The sequence below is a fragment of the Muntiacus reevesi genome, chromosome 1, assembly GCF_963930625.1.
Source record: "Muntiacus reevesi chromosome 1, mMunRee1.1, whole genome shotgun sequence".
In the NCBI taxonomy this organism is placed as follows: Eukaryota; Metazoa; Chordata; class Mammalia; order Artiodactyla; family Cervidae; genus Muntiacus; species Muntiacus reevesi.
The window spans coordinates 51,635,387-51,654,479 of NC_089249.1; the positions used below are offsets into that span (position 1 = coordinate 51,635,387).

At 45.1% G+C, this 19,093-nt stretch overlaps 1 protein-coding gene across 5 annotated transcripts in view; it reads left to right on the forward strand.

Annotated features, from left to right (window-relative positions):
* Positions 1-19,093, forward strand: part of ERC1 (ELKS/RAB6-interacting/CAST family member 1) — a 274,453-nt gene that overhangs the window by 232,899 nt on the left and 22,461 nt on the right. The gene's annotated exons all lie outside the window — the stretch shown is intronic.

A 19,093-nucleotide genomic window follows, 5' to 3' on the forward strand; every position in this document is an offset into this window, starting at 1 on the left:
TGCACTATGGACTAAAAGCTGCAGTTTCTGTGTATAGAAGAATGCTCTGGATTCTCAGGGTCAGTGCTTCTTCCACAGTGCCCACCCGGGACAGTCCCCTGGGGCTTGGACATTGCTCCCAAACTGTCGTAAGCAGAAAGAGAAGTGAAGAAGCGATACAAGACTTTTTGAATAAAGAGTCAGTCTCCAGAGCTCCTCTCCCCTCCTCTGTGGATTGCTGCCGTGTCAGGCAGTTGCCAGGACGCTGTCTAGATTCTGCTGTACCGGCCAGTTGGCTAGAAAATGCGGTCCAGCTGTGTCAGCCTCTCTCTTTGATCCGATGCCCTGGAGGTTTGACTGAGGAAATCCTTTGCTTAGAAAAAATAATAATGATGATGAATAAGTTCACACATCCTGATGGCCTTGCACCCCCTGGATTCACTGCCCATGCTTATTGGCCATCTCGCTCTGCTGAGGTCAGTTCTCCCTGAGAAGTCTGTGTCTCGATGTTACCCCCCCCTTAAAATCACATGGGTGGTGTAGAGCTCTCGTGGCAGACACAGCCGAGGAGAACCATGAGGTAAGTCGTGGCAAGGAGCGTGCATTGTGAAGATGGGAAACCTTCCACATGGCTTCACCCTGAGGCTGTGGAAGAAGCTGAAACACGCTGCCAGGCAGGAAGCTCTTGGGGCTGGAATGCTGCATGCCAACCAGAGCTGAGGCTGAGCGAGTCAGCGCGCTAGTTCACTGCGCCCCGAGAGGGGCGGGATTGTCACCGTGGCGCCTCGGGGGCTGTGCCGGAGTAGGGCGGAGATCACCAGGCCCCTCACCTAGAGCAAAGCCGCCTTGTCTGTCCTGGGAGAACACGGGCTTCCATCCCGCCCGAGCAGGGCACCACTCCCCATATGCAGGAAGGAGGCTGGGTTTGGATTGCTGACCCTTTATCCAGCCATAGAAGAAGACCTGATGGTGTCAGAGGAAATAGGGCCCACAGGTCCGGAGCCTCCATCCTCCCCGTCTCCTCCCACAGGAGACTCTAACTCCTAGCAAGTGGGGCTTCCCAGGTGGCGCTAGTGGTAAAGAACCCGCCTGCCAGTGCAGGAGACATAAGAGGCGCAGATTTGATTCCCTAGGTCAGGAAGATCCCCTGGAGGAAGGCATCCCCTAGAGGAAGAATCCACTCCAGTATTCCTACCTGGAGAATCCCCATGGACAAAGGAGCTTGGTGGGCTACAGTCCATGGGCTTGCAAAGAGTCGGACACAACTGAGCATGCATGTAAATATTACAGTGGAATATTACTAACCGTACACACCATGCTTTATATCCCCAGGACATGTTTATCATCTTAAACTGTAAGTTTACACTTTTTGACCCCCTTTTGACTGTTTCGCCCACCCCCAAAACCTACCACAGGCAACCACCAAATCTGTTCCCTACATCTATGAGTTTGGCGTTTTTTTTTTTTTTAGATTTCATATGTAAGTGTGATTGTGCAGTGCTTATCTTTCTCTGAGTCACTTCACTAAGCATAATGGCCTCAAGGTCTATTCGTGTGGTCACAAATGGCAGAATTTTCTTCTTTTTTATAGCCGAGTGTATGTGTGTGTGTGTGTGTGTGTGTGTGTGTGTGCAGTTGGCCCTTGAACAGCACAGGTTTGAACTGCACAGGTCCACCTATGCATGGAATTTTTACAATCGTAAGTACTACAGTACTGCATCGTCACCATTGGCTGAATCTACAGGTACGGAATGAGGGACACACAGGCTCCGCAGGTATGAAAGGCCGACTGTTGGGTTAAACATGGATTTTTGACCATGCAGAAGGTCAGTGCCCCAACCCCTGCATTGTTAAAGGGTCAGCTGCATGTATACCACATTTTCACACGTTTACAGACCCCACCACGTTTGAGGTCTTAAAAGGCCTCAGTGCAGTTTCATACAAATTTTAGAATTCTCTGCTCTGTTTCTGTGAAAAATACCACTGGAATTTTGGTAGGGACTGCATTGAATCTGTACATTGCTTTAGGTAGTAGGAACATTTTAACAATATTAGTTCATTAAATCCATGAGAGCAGACTATCTTTCCATTTCCCTCTCTGCTTTATTGAGAGTTTTTTTGTTTTGTTTTGTTTTGTTTTGTTTTGTTTTTTAGTAAGGGGATGTTATTCTGTCAAATGTTTCTTCTGCACTATTGAGATGATTATATAGCTTTTTTCCTTCATTTTGTTCACTTGGTGTTTCACACAGACTGATTTCAACCATCAATGCAGGTGTTAAACCATCCTTGCATCCCTAGAATAAACCCCACTTGATCATGGCAAATGGTCCTTTTAATGTGTTGTTGAATTTAGTTTGCTAACATTTTGTTGAGAACTTTTCCATCTGTGTTCAGCAGAGATATTGGCATGTCATTTTCTTTTCTTACAACATCTTTTTCTGGTTTAGGTATCAGGTGATGCCAGATTATAAAATGAATGTTGAACAGTTCTCTGGTCTTGTATTTTTTGGGAAAACTTTTCAAAGGATTGGTGTGAATTTTTCTTTAAATGTTTCATAGAATTCACTAGTGAAACAAGCTAGTCCTCAGCTTTTTATTTCTTGAGAGGTTTTTAATTACTGATTCATTTCCCTTACTTGTCGTTGGTCTGTTCACATTTTCTATTTCTTTGTGATACAGATGTGGTAGGTTGTATGTTTCTAGGAATTAATGTGTTTCTAGGTTGTCCAGTTTGTTGAAATATAACTGTTCATAGTAGCCTCATAATTGTTTGCATTTAGTATCAGTTATAACGTCGCTTTTCTCATTTCTTTTTTTAAAAAATATTTATTTATGTATTTAGCTTAGCCAGGTCTTAAGTGCAGCATTCAAGCTCCTCCGTCTTCATTGTGGCATACAGGATCTTTAGTAGCAGCATGTGACCTCGTCATTGCAGCATTTAGGATCTAGTTCCCTGACCCAGGGATCCAACCCAGGCCTTTGGGAGCACAGAGTCTGAACCACTGGACCAACGGGGAAGTCCCTCTTTCTTCATTTCTGATTTTATTTATCCTGCCTTTTGTAGTTTCTCTGTTATATCCCACCTGTGAAACTGACAAAACATGTTTTCTTTTGTGTCCCTTGTATGGCAGGTATATTATTTTATGGCTGTTTAGTTTGGTATTAAATAACATGCTTTGCCTCTCAAACTAATTTGAGCTCAGTAGCTGTGGAATTTCCCTCAAGTCACTTCACCTCTCCTCCAAACATCAGGTTCCCATCTGCTAAGTGGCAGCGATGAAACCTACAGCGAAGGTCCTGGTGGGGTTACAAGTACAAACGTGCTCAGTGCACTTAGCCCTTGGCCCGGCACCCTGGAAGTCCTCAGTCAAGGGCTGTGAGATGTTGGTAGTGATAGTGCTTAAAACCCTCTAGGATTCACAGGATCCTCTGATGCTACTGTTTCCTTCATAGATTTCTGCTAATACAGTAGCATTCCTCTCATTGCACAAGTCACGCACAGTCCTAGTAATTCATTTTTCCTGCAGCAAGAGAAACTTCTTTTCGGAATCTCTGAATTGTTGATGACGTCACCTGTCTTGCCTGAGCAGCAGCGCAGACCCTTCCTCCACCAGGTGTCCCTGCGGGAGGTCAGCCGCAGACCTTAAGTCAGACCCCATCGCCTTCTAAGAAGCAACCACGGTGGCAGGCGCCTTTTCCTGCTAAAGTTTTCTCACCTGAGGATGGTTTACAGGCTGCCCCGACACAGAGGCTCTGAGTAATTCTTGAGAGACTTGGTGATCACGTGAGCTCAGTGAGGCAGGGGCCTCTCAGGCCACGTGATCAAGTTGTAACTACTCTGGGGAGAGACCTTTCAGTGTAGTTTTAAGACATACTATACAGTGTTCCACAGGATCCCCCCTACATTTTTATAGTTTCTGCTGAATGATTTAAGGTGACGTTGTCCTGAGACTTACTTGATTTATTTCTTAAACTGAAAATTGCAGTGTTTTAAACATCTCTGGAACATGGTTCCTTAGCAATTAGGAGCATTTGACTAATGAGGACATACCCTCTTCTTCCTGTTTGTGGCCTTATTTGTAACTCAGACATTCTCCCTGGATAATAAGAATATTCTTGTGCTTCATGCAAAATAAAATCCTTCACATCCTAATTGTTTTTCACAGTCCTCTGGGCAGACCCTTCGGAGCTCAATAAATAGTTTTTTTGTTTTGTTTTGTTTTGTTTTAATAAATAGTTTATGAAAGAAAAAACAGGGGAGCTTTTGCCCTAAAGAAAAGTTGCATGTATTGGAAGTTTCATGCATGTGTAGTAGGTATTTTTAAACTTTTAATGTATTCTGTACCCTGAAAAGCTCTGATGCTGGGAAAGATTGAGGGCTGGAGGAGAAGGGGGCAACAGAGGATGAGGTGGATGGTATCACTGACTCAGTGGACATGAGTTTAAGTAAACTGTGGGAGATGGTGATCGACAGGGAAACCTAGCGGGCTGCAGTCCACAGGGTCGCAGAGGCGGACATGACTTAACAACTGAACAACAGTTCTGTACCCTGACAGGTCATCCTGTGATCTGACACAGTTCATGTGTGGGGGTCCCAGTCAGTTCCTAGCCCACCTTCTAGGATACACTGTCAAATTTATCACCTACCCCTCATCTAACATGTGACAAGACCCCTTTTAATACCAGTTCCAGGAGACAGCCCTCATGCTTGCCTATTACATCATGTTTTTATTTTATAGAGTTATGTTTTGGAGGATGTGATCTGACTCGCATCTTATCTGAGCTATTAAACAACAGTCGTGTTACACTAGGGTTCTGCAGTATTTCTTTCATTAACTTGTCCTCAGCTTCTCCCTAATTTGTTATTTTCTGTACATTTCTCTCTCTCTTTAGGATTACTGTCTGTTTTGGGTTAAAGGACTGTTTTCTTGAACCCAAAAATGCATCATCAACCAAAACAAAAAAGCCATTCCCTCTTGATGTCTCTGTCCTTCCTCCTGGTCCTGCGATGACGAGGTTGAAGCTTGCAGCTGGGCCTGGCGGTCGGCGTTTCTGGGATGAATTAAATGCACACACTTGATTGAGGTGTAGCTGGACTGTATCACTGTCTTCCTATTATCCTAGGAGATCAAAGCACAGCTCAAATAGAGGCTTAGTCTTTAAAATATTCAAAACAGATGGCTGGTTCTTTTTGGTGAAAATTCAGGTTTTAAGGCAAACCACTTGTTAGTGAGACTTCATGTCTTCTCATTGAAAGATAGCACGGACCATGTACCTCCCTCTGTTCCTCAGTTTCAAGACTAGAATCACAGACTTTCTGCCTGAGGAGGGATTTGGCAAGCCCAGAAAACTCTGACACTGTCTGGGTTCCTTTTCATGTGACTGTAAGTTACGCAGCTTTTTCTTAAGGCATCTTGGGTATTAAACGAAAACCTCTTAAATGTTTATATCTCATAGTCATTTGTTGGTGGGTCACTATTTAAAATCTAGTGTTCACACTGTGACATCCTCCAGAATTGAACCAGGCTGTTTATCCCTGACATCACGTTTTTACAAATTAAAATACACATTCTCCATCCACTCTCCTGCAACTGACTCCTGGGTCCAAAGGTACACAGAACAAGTCCTTAAGTGTGGTCTGAGGTTTTTATCGTTTGGTTTAAAATGGACTGAAATGAGAAAATTAGCTCAGAACTCTTTACTGGGAGTCTTCCCGTGTACCTATACTGCACTAGGTAGGTGGGTTGAAATACACGTCTCAGGACTATGAAACAAATACTGAACAACAGATTTTCTCCAACAGAAAAAATGATTATCCGAGGTGCAGTAGAAAAACCCAGGTCTGCACCAGAGACTCGAGGGTCACAGAGGAAGGGGCAGGTAGTGGCGGGCTACAGGCCATGGGGTGGCCGAGTCGGACACAACTGAGCGGCTAAGCATGGCAGGTGTGTGCCAAGCAGTCATCATGTGAATCTGGGGACCTCTCGGTGGTTCCCTGTGGGTGCTGCAGAGGGGGTATCTCTATTTTTCTTTTAATGAATTAGTTCACTTCACTCTGTATAATAGGCTCTAGGTTCATCCATCTTACTGGATTAATTCTCTATTTCTGCATAATGCATTGCCCCAGAACCTGGCAGCATTAAAAAACAATACACCTCTGTTATCTCGGTGTTTTCTTTGGGTCATGAGTTTGGGAGCAGCTTGGCTTGGTAGCTCTTGCCTGAGCGTCTCTGGGTCTGCAGGCAGGTTGTCAGCTGGGTCTGTAGTTTAAAGCTCGATGGAGCCAGAGCCCACGTGGGTGCACATTCACTCACGGTCCATGCCAGCCGCTGGCGGGTACCTTCAGTTCCTCTCCATGTGGGCCCAAAGCGAGCAATGAAAAGAAGGCAGCAAGGAGCCACCATGACTCTTAGGACCTGCAGTCGGAAGTCACACACGCCCACCTCTACTGCATCCTGTTCCTTCAGGGCGAGTCACCGAGACCTTCTGTCGTGGAGTAGGGCAGAGCATCTCAGGCTTTACTTTCTGAAGGCAGGAATGTCAAAGAATAAGTGGACTCACCGTCGGCCTCCACAGTTGTCGGGGCGGGTGACAAGCCACGAGCCTGGGGCTGCCCTCCGGGGGTGAATCACCGTGGCCTTCGTGTGCTGTGGCAACTGGTAGACAGTGGGCGGGAGGGGAGCAAGCCAGAGACACACCAGCCCTCTGAATTTTCTGCTTATACCCATTGCCACGTCCAGTTCTCTATTCAGCCAGTGTTTTATTTTGTGTTGATATTACTATTTTTTGAAAAGGAAGAAGCTACAGAAATTTATTGGCATTGGGAGATAGGAAGCAAATTGTATGTTTCTTTAAAACAACCAACCAACCAACAAAACTGCTGTTGTTCTTGTGCTCAGTCGTGTCCGACTCTTTTGTGACCCCCTTGGACTCTAGCCCGTCAGGCTCCTCTGTCCATGGAATTCTCCAGGCAAGAATACTGGAGTGGGTTGCCATTCCCTTCTCCAGGGGATCTTCCCGACCCAGGGATCAAACCCACATCTCTTGCGTCTCCTGCATTGGCAGGCAGATTCTTTACCACTGTGCCCCCTGAGGAGCCCCTGATATTACTATTGATAGCAGTGATATTCATTATGAATTGAAATTTTAACTGTAATTATTTACTTCTTAAATAATTTGAGAAGATTGTAAGCATTTCCTCTCTGATATTATATTCACCCGTTATCTGGAATAGGTCTGCTTTAGGGATTGGCAGACCTTTTTGTAAAGGTACAGAGGGTAAATGTTTTATCCTTTGTGATCTGTACTCTTTGTCAGATATAGCCAGCTCTGCTCATGAAGTAGGGAACCCACCACAGACAACATGTAAATAGTGAAGGTTAATATCGTTGTTATTCAGTCACTAAGTCGTATCCGACTCTTTGCAACCCCATGGACTGCAGCATGCCAGGCTTCCCTGTCCTTTACTACATCCCAGAGTTTGCTCAAACTCATGTCTGTTGAGTCGGTGATGCCATCCAATCATCTCATCCTCTGTTGTCCCCTTCTTCTCTTGCCCTCAGTCCTTCCCAGCATTAGGGTCTTCTCCAATGGTCAGCTCTTTGCTTCAGGTGGCCAAAGTATTGGAGCTTCAGCTTCAGCATCAGTACTTCCAATGAATATTCAGGAAGGAAATCCTGATTTCCTTCAGGATTGACTAGTTTGATCTCCTTGTATTCCAAAGGACTCTCAAGAGTCTTCTTCAACACCATAGTTCAGAAGCATCAATTCTTCAGTGCTCAGCCTTCTTTATGGTCCAGCTCTCACATACATTCATGACTACTGGAAAAAAACATAGCTTTGACTAGACGGACCTTTGTCGGAAAGTGATATCTCTGCTTTTTAATATGATATCTATTTGTCATTGCTTTTCTTCCAAGGAGCAAGTGTCTTTTAATTGCATATCTGCAGTTACCGTATCAGTGATTTTGGAGCCCAAGAAAATAAAAGTAACCCTGGCTGTTACCCTGTAAAATATCAGTCACAACTTGCAGGTTTCTTTGCTGAGCCTCTTTTGTCATAGTCACTTGTGTATCCTCAGATAATAAAGCTTTGCTTAAACCTCAGCAACTAGTAATTGAAATGGTGATGTCTGTCAGAGTTTGTATCATGCCAAAGAATTTTAACAGAGAATAGGGGGAGGAGAGATTAATTCAGTGACTGTGCGGGAGGTTTAATTCTCAAATAGAAAAACTGGGTAGGGAAAAACATAACGGAAAGCAGTCTTCCTAATTTTTGTTTTTCCCAAATCTTTTTCTTCCACCCAAAGCCTGGATGACTCCCAAGGTGAAGGGGGTGATGTCTGGAAATCGTTAATCCATGGGATTTGTTCATGGTGTATAAAATTTTCAGAAAGCATTTGCTTTTTCAGGATGATTTCCTGATTGACTGTGGCAGACCTAAATCCAGGCAGGACCACTCAGAGCAGCCAAGATCCTGCTTGGGTTCTCAGATTCATGACACTTCCGGTGTGTGTGGACGGAGAGGAGATTCTTCATGCTGGGGGAGGGGACGAGGACACAGGCAGAGCAGAGGGTGGAGGCGGGGTACTGGTTCAACCTGGAGGGGTGGAGGCCCAACCCTGATGCTCCTGCCCCCCACCCCCATGCTGTTCTCTGTCCCTGAAGTGGGTGATGTCCTGGAGCATTTCCTGCCTCTCAGTCAAGCAGGTCCTGAGCTGTCCTTGAGCTTAAATATGGGCTCAGGGCCATTGTGCACAGGTCTTTCTCCCCATCTTGCCCCCTGGCCCCCCATTGCCCCTACAGGTTGTGTACAGGTGTGTCCTTACACACGCCGAGTCACAGATGCTTCTGACCTGTCACAGGACATGCCCTGGCTGTCTCCAACTTCAGCATCAGGAGACTCAATGCCTGTATGTAGCTCGTTTCTGACACCACGGGTACTCGTCTCTTATGTGTACACAGGGATGCAGGCTATAGGAACCCCCCCTCCCTTCTGTACCCTCCCAGTCCAGCTTCCTGTCTGATGAGGCGCCAGAGGGCACAGTGACCCTCGGGGGCCGGGGTGGTCAGGAGCTTTCAGCTGGAGACACTGGCGTCAACACTGGTGCTGCCGTCACTTGGGACTGGTGGTGAAATCGCTTGTGTCTCCTCCGGCTCCTCCGCATGTACACAAACACACACACACATACACACACACACACACACACACACAACCTCTAAATAACTGCCCGTCACAGAAGAGTCTCCTCCAGAGGCTGGCCTCCACTTGGGAGCCCTTGACAGATCAGCCATTACATCTCCTAGTCACTAGATAACCGCGCTTGCCTCTTTCCTCCTCTGTCTTCCCGTGGACCGTGAGGCAGACGGAGTGGCTGGGTTCCCAGTAACCTAGAGGCTCCTCTCTGGTGACTCATTGAGATCCTAGCTAGGTCAGCCTTTCATGCCTTCCCTTCACTCCCAAAGGTTAGAGAAGAAAACAAAGTGTCCTGATGAGGTTGGCACTGGGTTCCACCCAGCAAGCAACAAGCATGTTGCTGTCTTCTCAGATCCATCTTTCTGTCTTGTAAACATGTGATAAGCCAAGAAGTGATTGACCGCAGCAGCAGTCCAGCAGGAGCTGGACTTCAGGCACCAGAGGACCGGCGGGGTGGGAGCTGATGTGGCACATGGTGTGTGCACAGACTCGCAAGGAGCTGAGGCCGCTGTTCTTGCTTGTGGCCAGCTGCCTACCTGGTTTTTCCTGTGAAATTCAGTATCCACCTTCAGCTGGCCCGCCCGCTCAAAAAGTGTGAGCTTCTCCCTCTTTTTCTTCATTTTCTCTCCCGTGCCCAGACATTTTCCCCATAATTTGACATTCGTTAGTATACAGCCCTGGAACTTGGCTGTGGGAAAGTATATATATATTGATGTGCGTGTACACACACACACACACACACAAGTATTTAACCCCTACATTGTTTACTAGAATGCAATAAATAATTTATTGTGAAGACGCAAGCCTCAAGCCAAGAACTAAATTGAAGATGTTTCTTTCCCATCTTTATTTAAAGAGCAGGGAAGAGGAATCTTGGAACGCATACCTGCTCCTAGCAGCTCTGTCTCACAGAGTGGGTGCTCCCTTGACTCTTGTGTCCCGTCTGAGCACCCCTTTAGGGTGCCCGCCGTGCGTCCCCTGGTGTTGCCTCCAGGGGTTAGCTTGTCCGGCTTCTCTGCCTCCAGCAGTGTTCTGTCCACTTGCTGCCCTTTAATCTGCCCCGTCTTCATCTGGATGTACTGTCTGCCCTCTTGTTGGCGAGTCACCTCATTTTCATGTATTTTGCAAGTTTCCAAGTACTGAAGCAAGAACTTAGAAAACCTGCCCTCTTCGCCGCGGGGAAGTAGGCTCAGCCGGAGCCTCCTTCCCTCACACTGCGCTCTGTTAAAGTGGAATTTCTGGATCTGAATCAGATACGATGGTTTTAACTGAATAAGGAATAAATCGGCACAATGCAGTTAGCAGTCCTGTGGTTCAGATTCCAAGATTCATCTTATTCTGAACCCCACTCCCCATCTCCATACGACTCTGAGTACAGAAAATCTGGATCAGGAAATAGAGGAGGTTCTGTTTTGTTCTGCTGGAGTGGTAATGTGCGCTTAAAGGAAAATTGACAACAGATTTCTGAGCTGTAAAACTGAGAAGAAATGATTACATTTTCGTTTGTATACGATTCCCACTGGTTTTTGTTTTTGTTTCTTTTTTTCATGTTTCAAACCTATAACCTTTTCCAGTTTTCCTAAACACACTTACACTTTAACAAGCCATGAAACCCTTTAAATATGAAACCTTTGGAGAGAGTTTTTACTCCTAGAACCAGGTATTTTTGTATATAGTAAGTTTTCTGATTAACATTTATTCATATCAGTGACCACATGTCACCAAACCAAACTTGGGTCTGCTCACCCGCATGCAGCAAAGCCAATCTACTAACACCAATTTGTGGTGAGGCAAGAGGAGTGTTTATTACAGGGCCAAGCAAGGAGAATGGACAACTCATGCTCAAAACCCACAGTGAATATTTATAGTAGAAATAACATCATCCTGGCTTCCTTGGTGGCTCAGATGGTAAAGAATCTGCCTTCTATGAAGGAGACCTGGGTTGGATCCCTGGGTCGGAAAGATCTCCTGGAGAAGGGAATGGCTACCCACTCTAGTATTCTTGCCTGGGAAATTCCATAGACGGAGGAGCCTGGCAGGGGTCGCAAAGAGTCAGACACAACTGAGCAACTAACACTTTCAATGTCATTCTGGCTTTTGTATTTGTCATGACTTTTTGTTTTGAAAGAGGAAAGCAAGACAGTTTCCCATTCTGTAAAGTTTGTGTGGGGAGTGAAGTAGACCCACATGAAAAATGGTTATGACGTTGGGAGTCAGGACTTGGAGCTCTGAACTTGTTTGCATTTAACTCTAGGTTACCTTTTAACTTTTCATGAAATTTTTAGAAGTTTATCGACTTTTTCCCCCAAAAGAAATTTTTTTTGTTTTCAATCACTGTAGTCCTCTAGCTAGGCACAAACTCAGGCTAATGCTGATGAAACGTTCCTGGTTTTCATTGTTAATAGTGAAGTTTGGTTTTTGATGAAGGTCATGCGGGTGTACAGCATGAACCCTTCTTAGTTTGGCTTTATTGGTTATTGTGAGGGTGCAGCCCCACGAGGCTTGTGTTTGCCCAGCGTCTCTCTTGGAGATGCATAAGACAAAAGGCTGTTCTGGAATGCACAATTGTCTTCAGTTTGTTAGGATTAAAGATGACTAAGGACCACCACGCCAAAAACATGCAGGGGATCCACTGAGTGTCTTGTTTGTGCTGCAGATAGGAAGGCTAAATAAAACGTTGGATCTCAGAGAACATTAAAAATAAAAAAGTTGTTGAATTTTATAACCTTATCTGTGAAGAACAAGTCAAACCAAGCCTCAAATTAAGATAAAGAGGTTTATTTGGCAGTTTGAAGGTTTGCCTGAAGGAAACCTCAAAACTAAAGTTAAAACAGAGATAAATCCTGAATTAACACATTTTAATTCTCATGTACACTCAACACATTAGCTCCATTATCTCATGATTTTTTTTAATGCCAAATAGGACCACATCTCCCTGGAGGAGGGTGTGGCAATCCCCTCCAGTGTTCTTGCCTGGAGAATCACATGGACAGAGGAGCCTGGTGGGCTACAGTCCATGGGATCACATAGAGTCTGACATGACTGAAGTGAGTTAGCATGCATGCATGCGGGACCACATGTCATTCTTAATATTCCTGCCAGCAAAAGCTGTGTGTGGCCCGGCATAGAGGCACTCACTAAATGTTTGTTAAGTCAAATATATAATTTTTTTAGTGTCAATAATACGGGGTTAATATGTGTCAATAAGTGAGTTAATATGCAGTGTATCTAATTAATGTAGCAAAAATGTCATTTCTGTTCACTCTGTTTCTTTAAAGAACTGCATTGTTTCACAAAGTAACTGCATTTAAGTGAGAAAGTTAACACCTGCTCCAAACCTTTGTCAAGAGACCTGGTACCATCCTTCATCTTCCTGGTCCTGATGCACATTATAACCAAGAAGATAAGCTCAGTTCTTGACACGAAAAAGGACTTTGAGGCCAGGCCGCCAAATTTTGTTCCTGTGCCTCTTTTTTTACCCCCAGACTTTTAAAACTTCTTATTTTGTAATGGGGAATAGCCGATTAACAATGTTGTGGTAGTTTCAAATGAATATCGAAGGGACTCAGCCATATACAGACATGTATCCGTTCTCCCCCAAACCCGCCTGCCATCCAGGCTGCCACGTAACATTGAGCAGAGTTCCCTGTGCTGTCTGGCTAGGTCCTTGTTGGTGATCCATTTTAATTATCCAAGTGTGTACATGACCTTTCCAAAGTCCCTAACTATCCCTTCACCTTGGTAATCATAAGTTCGTTCTCTTAAGTCTCTGAGTCTCTTTCTGTTTCTTTTGTATGTAAATTCATTGGTATCAGTTATTTTTAGATTCCACCTAAAAGGAATGTCATACAGTATTTCTCCCTCTCTGTCTGACTTACTTCACTCAGTATGACACTCTCTAGGACCCTCTATGTTTCTGGTGCTGTGCTGTGCTAGTCACTCAGTCATGTCAGACTCTTTGCAACCCCATGGACTGTAGCCCACCGGACTCCTCTGTCCATGGGGATTCTCCAGGCAAGAATACTGGAGTGGGTTGCTATGCCCTCCTTCAGGGGATCTTCCCAACCCAGAGATCAAACCCAGGTCTCCCTCGTTGCAGGCATATTCTTTACTATCTGAGTCACCAAGGAAGTCCCCCAGTTCAGTCATTCATTCATGTACGATTCTTCGAGCCCATGGACTGCAGCATGCCAGGCTTCCCTGTCCATCACCAGTTCCCAGAGCTTGCTCATACTCATGTCCATCAAGTTGGTGATGCCATCCAACCATCTCATCCTTTGTCATCCCCTTCTCCTACTACCTTCAGCTTTCCTAGCATCAGGGTCTTTTCTAATGAATTCAGTTCTTTGCATCAGGTTGCCAAAGTATTAGAACTTCAGCATCACTCCTTCCAATAAATATTCAGGACCGATTTCCTTTAGGATTGACTGGTTGGATCTCTTTGCAGTCCAAGGGACTCTCAAGAGTCTTCTCCAGCACCACAGTTCAAAAGCATCAATTCTTCAGTACTCCACTTTCTTTATAGTCCAACTCTCACATCCATACATGACTACTGGAAAAACCATTACTTTAACTAGATGGACCTTTGTCAGCAAAGTGATGTCTCTGCTTTTTGATATACTGTCTAGGTTTGTCATAGCTTTTCTTCCAAGGAGCAAGTGTCTTTTAATTTTATGGTTACAGTCACCATCTGCAGTGATTTTGGAGCCTAAGAAAATAAAGTCACTGCTTCCATTGTTCCCCTATTTGCCATGAAGTGATGGGACCAGAAGCCATGATCTTTGTTTTTTGAATGTTGAGTTTTAAGCCAACTTTTTCACTCTCCTCACTTTCATCAAGAGGCTCTTTAGTTCCTCTTCACTTTCTGCCATAAGGGTAGCGTCATCTGCGTATCTGAGGTTATTGATATTTCTCCCTGCAATCTTATGCAAACCTGTTTCCAGCTTGTACTTCATCCAGCCTGGCATTTCACAAGGTCCCTGGTGGCTCAGATGGTAAAGCGTCTGCCTGCAATGCAGGAGACCCAGGATAGATCCCTGGGTTGGGAAGATCCCCTGGAGAAGGAAATGGCAACCCACTCCAGTACTCTTGCCTGGAAAATTCCATGGACAGGGGAGCCTAGTAGGCTACAGTCAGTGGGGTCACAAAGAGTCGGACACGACTGAGCAACTTCACTTTCTTTTCACTTTCACTCTGCATATAAGTTAAATAAGCAGGGTGACAGTATACAGCCTTGACGTGCTCCTTTCCCAGTTTGGAACCAGTCCATTTTTCCATGTCTGGTTCTAACTAGAAACCCCCATGTTGCTGCAGATGGCATTATTTCGTTCTTTTTCATGGCTGAGTAATATTCCGTTGTGTATATATACAACATCTTCTTTATCCATCCCTCTGTCAATGGACATATAGGCTACTCGCATGTCTTGGCTACTGTAAATAGTGCTGCGGTGAACATTGGGGTCCACATATCTTTTCAAATCATGTTTTTCTCCGGACTTTTGCCCAGGAGTGGGTGGGGTTGCAAGGTCATATGGTATCTCTGTTTTTAGTTTTTTAAGGGACTTCCATACTGTTCTCCACAGTGGCTGTACCAATTTACATTCCCACCAACAGTGTAGAAGCATTCCCTGCTCTCCATACCCTCTCCAGCATTTGTTGCTTGTGGATTTTTTGATGATGGCCTTTCTGCCTGATGTGAGGTGATACCTCATTGTGGTTTTGATTTGCATTTATCTAATAACTAGTGATGTTGAACATCTTTTCATGTACCTGCTCTCTTTTGCTTGCCTCCTTTTTTATTTTTCAAAGTTCAGCTTTCTGCTGGGGCCTCTGGACAAGAGCATCATTAAGAGAATAATGTTTCTGGGAAGTCAGTGTGTTGGTTGTTCTGGGACTTTCTTGATGAGCCTACCTTGGGGGACAGCAGTGTGATGGTGACCCAGTGAGGAATCAGAACTGCCTCTGGTGTTTATGCAGTAATTCAGGTACATCTGAATGTGCCTTCCAGGATGTCAGCAGACAGAAGGAAGAACAAGAGGATCTTTTAGTGACAGAGAAGTCATCAGTACAAACATACTTTGCCAGGAACACAGTAAATGATAAGTAAATCTTAATTAACTTAAAAAATAGTGGCATCTTTTGAACAGTAAAACATTAATACCACAAGAGAAAATGCATTAAGTCCCACATAATGTTCAGTACAAGGTATAAAACCTCTGCTCTCAAAATGAGCTCCCAGAATGTGTCACAACCAGCCACCCTGTACTTATGAAGGTCTAATACAGAAACAGTGGGGAGAGGAGAGCAGGCCATGGACTTGATCACATGTCCCATCCTGGCGCAGGCGGGTGTGTCCCCATCTCTTAGACGAATGGGCTGCAGAAACAGGATGCTGTAGAGTTTTCCATTACAATCTGTATCACATAATACAGGAGCAACTTGCCTGTCTTCTAAAACACCTCTGGCCATCCAACCGTACTCAAGTGGCGGGGAGGTTAAGATAAACCCCTTCCAGAGGTCACTTTATGTCATCACACACTGGCCTCTGAAGCCATTTTGAGGATCTGATTCATAAGCAAGTAAATCCTTGCCAGAAGAAACAAAGCTTTCAGGACGTCAACTGAAAGGCTCTCATCCATTCTTTTAATTTAAATGATTTTCCTTAACAACTTGGTAAATGTAGGATTTGGAGAATGTTGCACCATTTTGGCATTCTGTTTGATAGAAGCAGAGGTTATCTCGACAAGTTCATTTTTAAACTTCTTTTTGCCAAAAGAAAAAAAAAATAACTCTAGTTCTGCACAGCTGTAGAACTGTGATGTGGCCTGACCACCTTGCTTTTGGTGGGACTTCTTACCAATCCTCTGAAGTTTGTGTGGACCAAAGACTTAACTTCTGGGTCCTATGAGCATGCTCTTCCTACTTGGCAAGTGTCCCTCTTCCCTCCTGAGGTTAGGCGGTCACATTTCTTCCTTGTGGGAAATACAGTTTCTTTTCTGAGTGGTCAGCCCAAGTTAGACTTGGAGGGGGAGGGGAGAGATAAGGGCGTTTTCCCCATGATGGACATGGCTAAATGTGTCTCAGAGAGGCTACAGTGCCTTTCCTTAATGGACACGTTCAGAGACTATGCTGGTTGGGCAGTTTCATATGCTTTCATGGAGTAAGTGCTCTAGTTTTTTGTTTTGATTTTAAAAAGCAGTTCCCTTTAACATGAGAAAAAAAGGGTGTCTCGGCCATTGCATAGAAAGAATTTTTATCCTGGAAAAAAATTTTCAAATTCTGTTATTTTTGTAACTTTTCAATTGGACTTTGAAAAATTACAGAGTGCAGAACACTATGTATTTTGTTATCAGTTAGCACCTGAGCATGAAATATATTTAAGTCAGTGTGAAGTTCATCTCTGATTAAGAACAGAGGCCTGAGAGTCCACTTTTTCATTCCCAGCCATAGAGCAGTGAGCTAGCATGTTTCCAGATTCCATTTTACTATAAGAAATTTGACCTTCCCCTTACCACCATTTATCAGATTGTCTTCATGCTTTTTTAATGTCAGTTTTCCAGCTCAAACAGTAATTACCCAGGGTATCAGCTCTTTCTGCCTTGTAGCCCAAATGTGATGGCAACTATATGCAGACACACACACACACACACACACGAAATGGGAGTAAGTTGCACAAATCCACTGAGTGATTTTTTTTTTTTAATCAGTGTGTCCATGAAAGAGGCTGGAGGAGGCCAGGCTGGAAACACGGCCGCGGTGCGTGGCGGCATGAGGGGTGTGGAGGGGACGACCGGACAGCTGGCTTGTTGACATGCTCGGTGGGCACGCACTTAAAGAAGTACGGCCTGGAACTTGCCTTTAAAGATGCTGCTTTAAAAAAAAAAAAAGATGTTGATTTGAAACTCAGTTTCTGAGCTCTCTACAGTGTGAATATACACATTTGTGGCCAGAAAGAAAACCCGAGTCTTTTCTGAGAGATTACCGTTGTTTGTGAAAAGCTGTCCGATTTCCCCACTCTCCAGACCTGCATTATTGAAACAGCCCTTCCTTCTGCGGTTGGCAGTGTTGACACCACAGGCAACACAGGGCTCGGACCTGGAGGGGTCCCTTAAGAGCCCAGAGCCTTCCCCCCACCTCCAGCCCCTGAGTGTATCACCTTTGTTCCCAGACAGTTGTGTGAGTGAGTGTGTTTCAAAAATAATAATGCTAAATTGATTCACTTGCTCTGGTTTTCCTAGCTAGGCTCCAGCTTCTCTATTATATGCCACGTGGGTCTGCACTCTGATCTGTCTAGTAAGTTAGAGATTGTTTTAGCCACTAAGCTGAGGCTCTTGCCTGTCTTAATTATTTCACGGAAATAGCATTAGAAACAGGAAATGTGATATATTTATAAAGCAACCATTAAAAATCATGTTTTCCAGGAATACGTAATGTCGTGAATAGGACTCACAATGTAACATTAAATGGATAAACAGGGTCTTAAGCAAAATGTGAAGTATGATACAGTTAAAAGTTGATTTATGTAAGTTTATAAAAAGACTTGGAAGAAAATCAGCAAAATGTTGCAAGTGCCATTCTTGATGGAAAACCTATAGACTGTTTATTATTTCTTTCCTGTTTTCCCCCATACTTTTCAGAGTAAAATCTGCATTGATTTCTTAATAAAAAATATATATAAAACTGTATTTTAGAAACTCTTAAAAGGAAATAAGGGAAGCAGCAGGGGAGTCCTCTGGAGAGAGGGGGGTGGCAGAATTCAGCATACCAGACCTCATTTCTCCTGACTTGAAGATTAGTGAGCTCCTTGTCAGGGCGTTCTACTGGTGAAAAATGCCAGCCCGGCGACACCAGCAGGTACAGACTCTGCCCTGAGCCCAGGGAGCGTCAGGTATGTGCCAGCATCTGCTGGGTTGGCAGCCCCCACAGGGGCTGGATGTCAGGCAGACGCTGTGCCTGTGGTTTAGAATCGGAGACAGGGGGCCCACCCAGCTCCTCCTCCACCCCCAGGTTCATGCAGCACCGGGGACCTGGCCAAAGCTGTCCCGAGAGCTGTCCGATGAGGTTGTGTGTCGTGCGATGTGCTCTCCAAGGAAGCCGAGGGGATGGTCGTTCCTAGAGTGAAGGGAATGCGAGGCAGCGCTGGCCCGTCTCTGGAGAGAGACCGACCCAGCGTGGAGCTGGTCCTGCCCGGCAGGGGCTCAGGTGTCAGGGCTGTGCGAGGATTCGTCCGTCACTGTCTAAAAGAAGGGTCGATGCCTCTGTGAGACGAGTGCGGGGGCTCCAGCCAGGACAAGGCAGGTCCCATCGTGAGTTCACCCGTCACCCCTCCCGTAGCCGAGAGGATTACACTCCCTCCAGGGACAGAGGCGTCCTTTGTTCCAGGAGGTGGAGGGACACGCGTGTGCGTCAGGCTTTCAGATGAGCACGTTTCACTTGCAGTGTTTGTGTGTGTGTGTGTGTGTGTGTGTGTGTATGTGTGTGTAGTTGTGTAGTTGCTAAGTCATGTCCGACTCTGTGTGACCCCATGGACTGTAGCCTGCCAGGCTCCCCTGTTCATGGGATTCTCCAGGCAAGAACACTGGAGTGTGCTGCCATTTCCTCCTCCAGGGGATCATCCTGACCCAGGACCGAAGCCGCATCATTAGCAGGCAGGTTCTTCATCAGTAACCCACCGGCAGAAACAAACCTGAGTTTGTTTCTGCTTTGCGTGTCTGTTCATTTGTATGTTGTTCTTTTTTTTTTCCCATTTATTTTGATTAGTTGGAGGCTAATTACTTTATAATATTGTAGTGGTTTTTGCCATACATTGACATGAATCAACCATGGATTTACATGTGTTCCCCATCCTGAACCCCCCTCCCACCTCCCTCCCCATCCCAACCCTCTGGGTCATCCCAGTGTCATTTGTATTGTTTTTAAA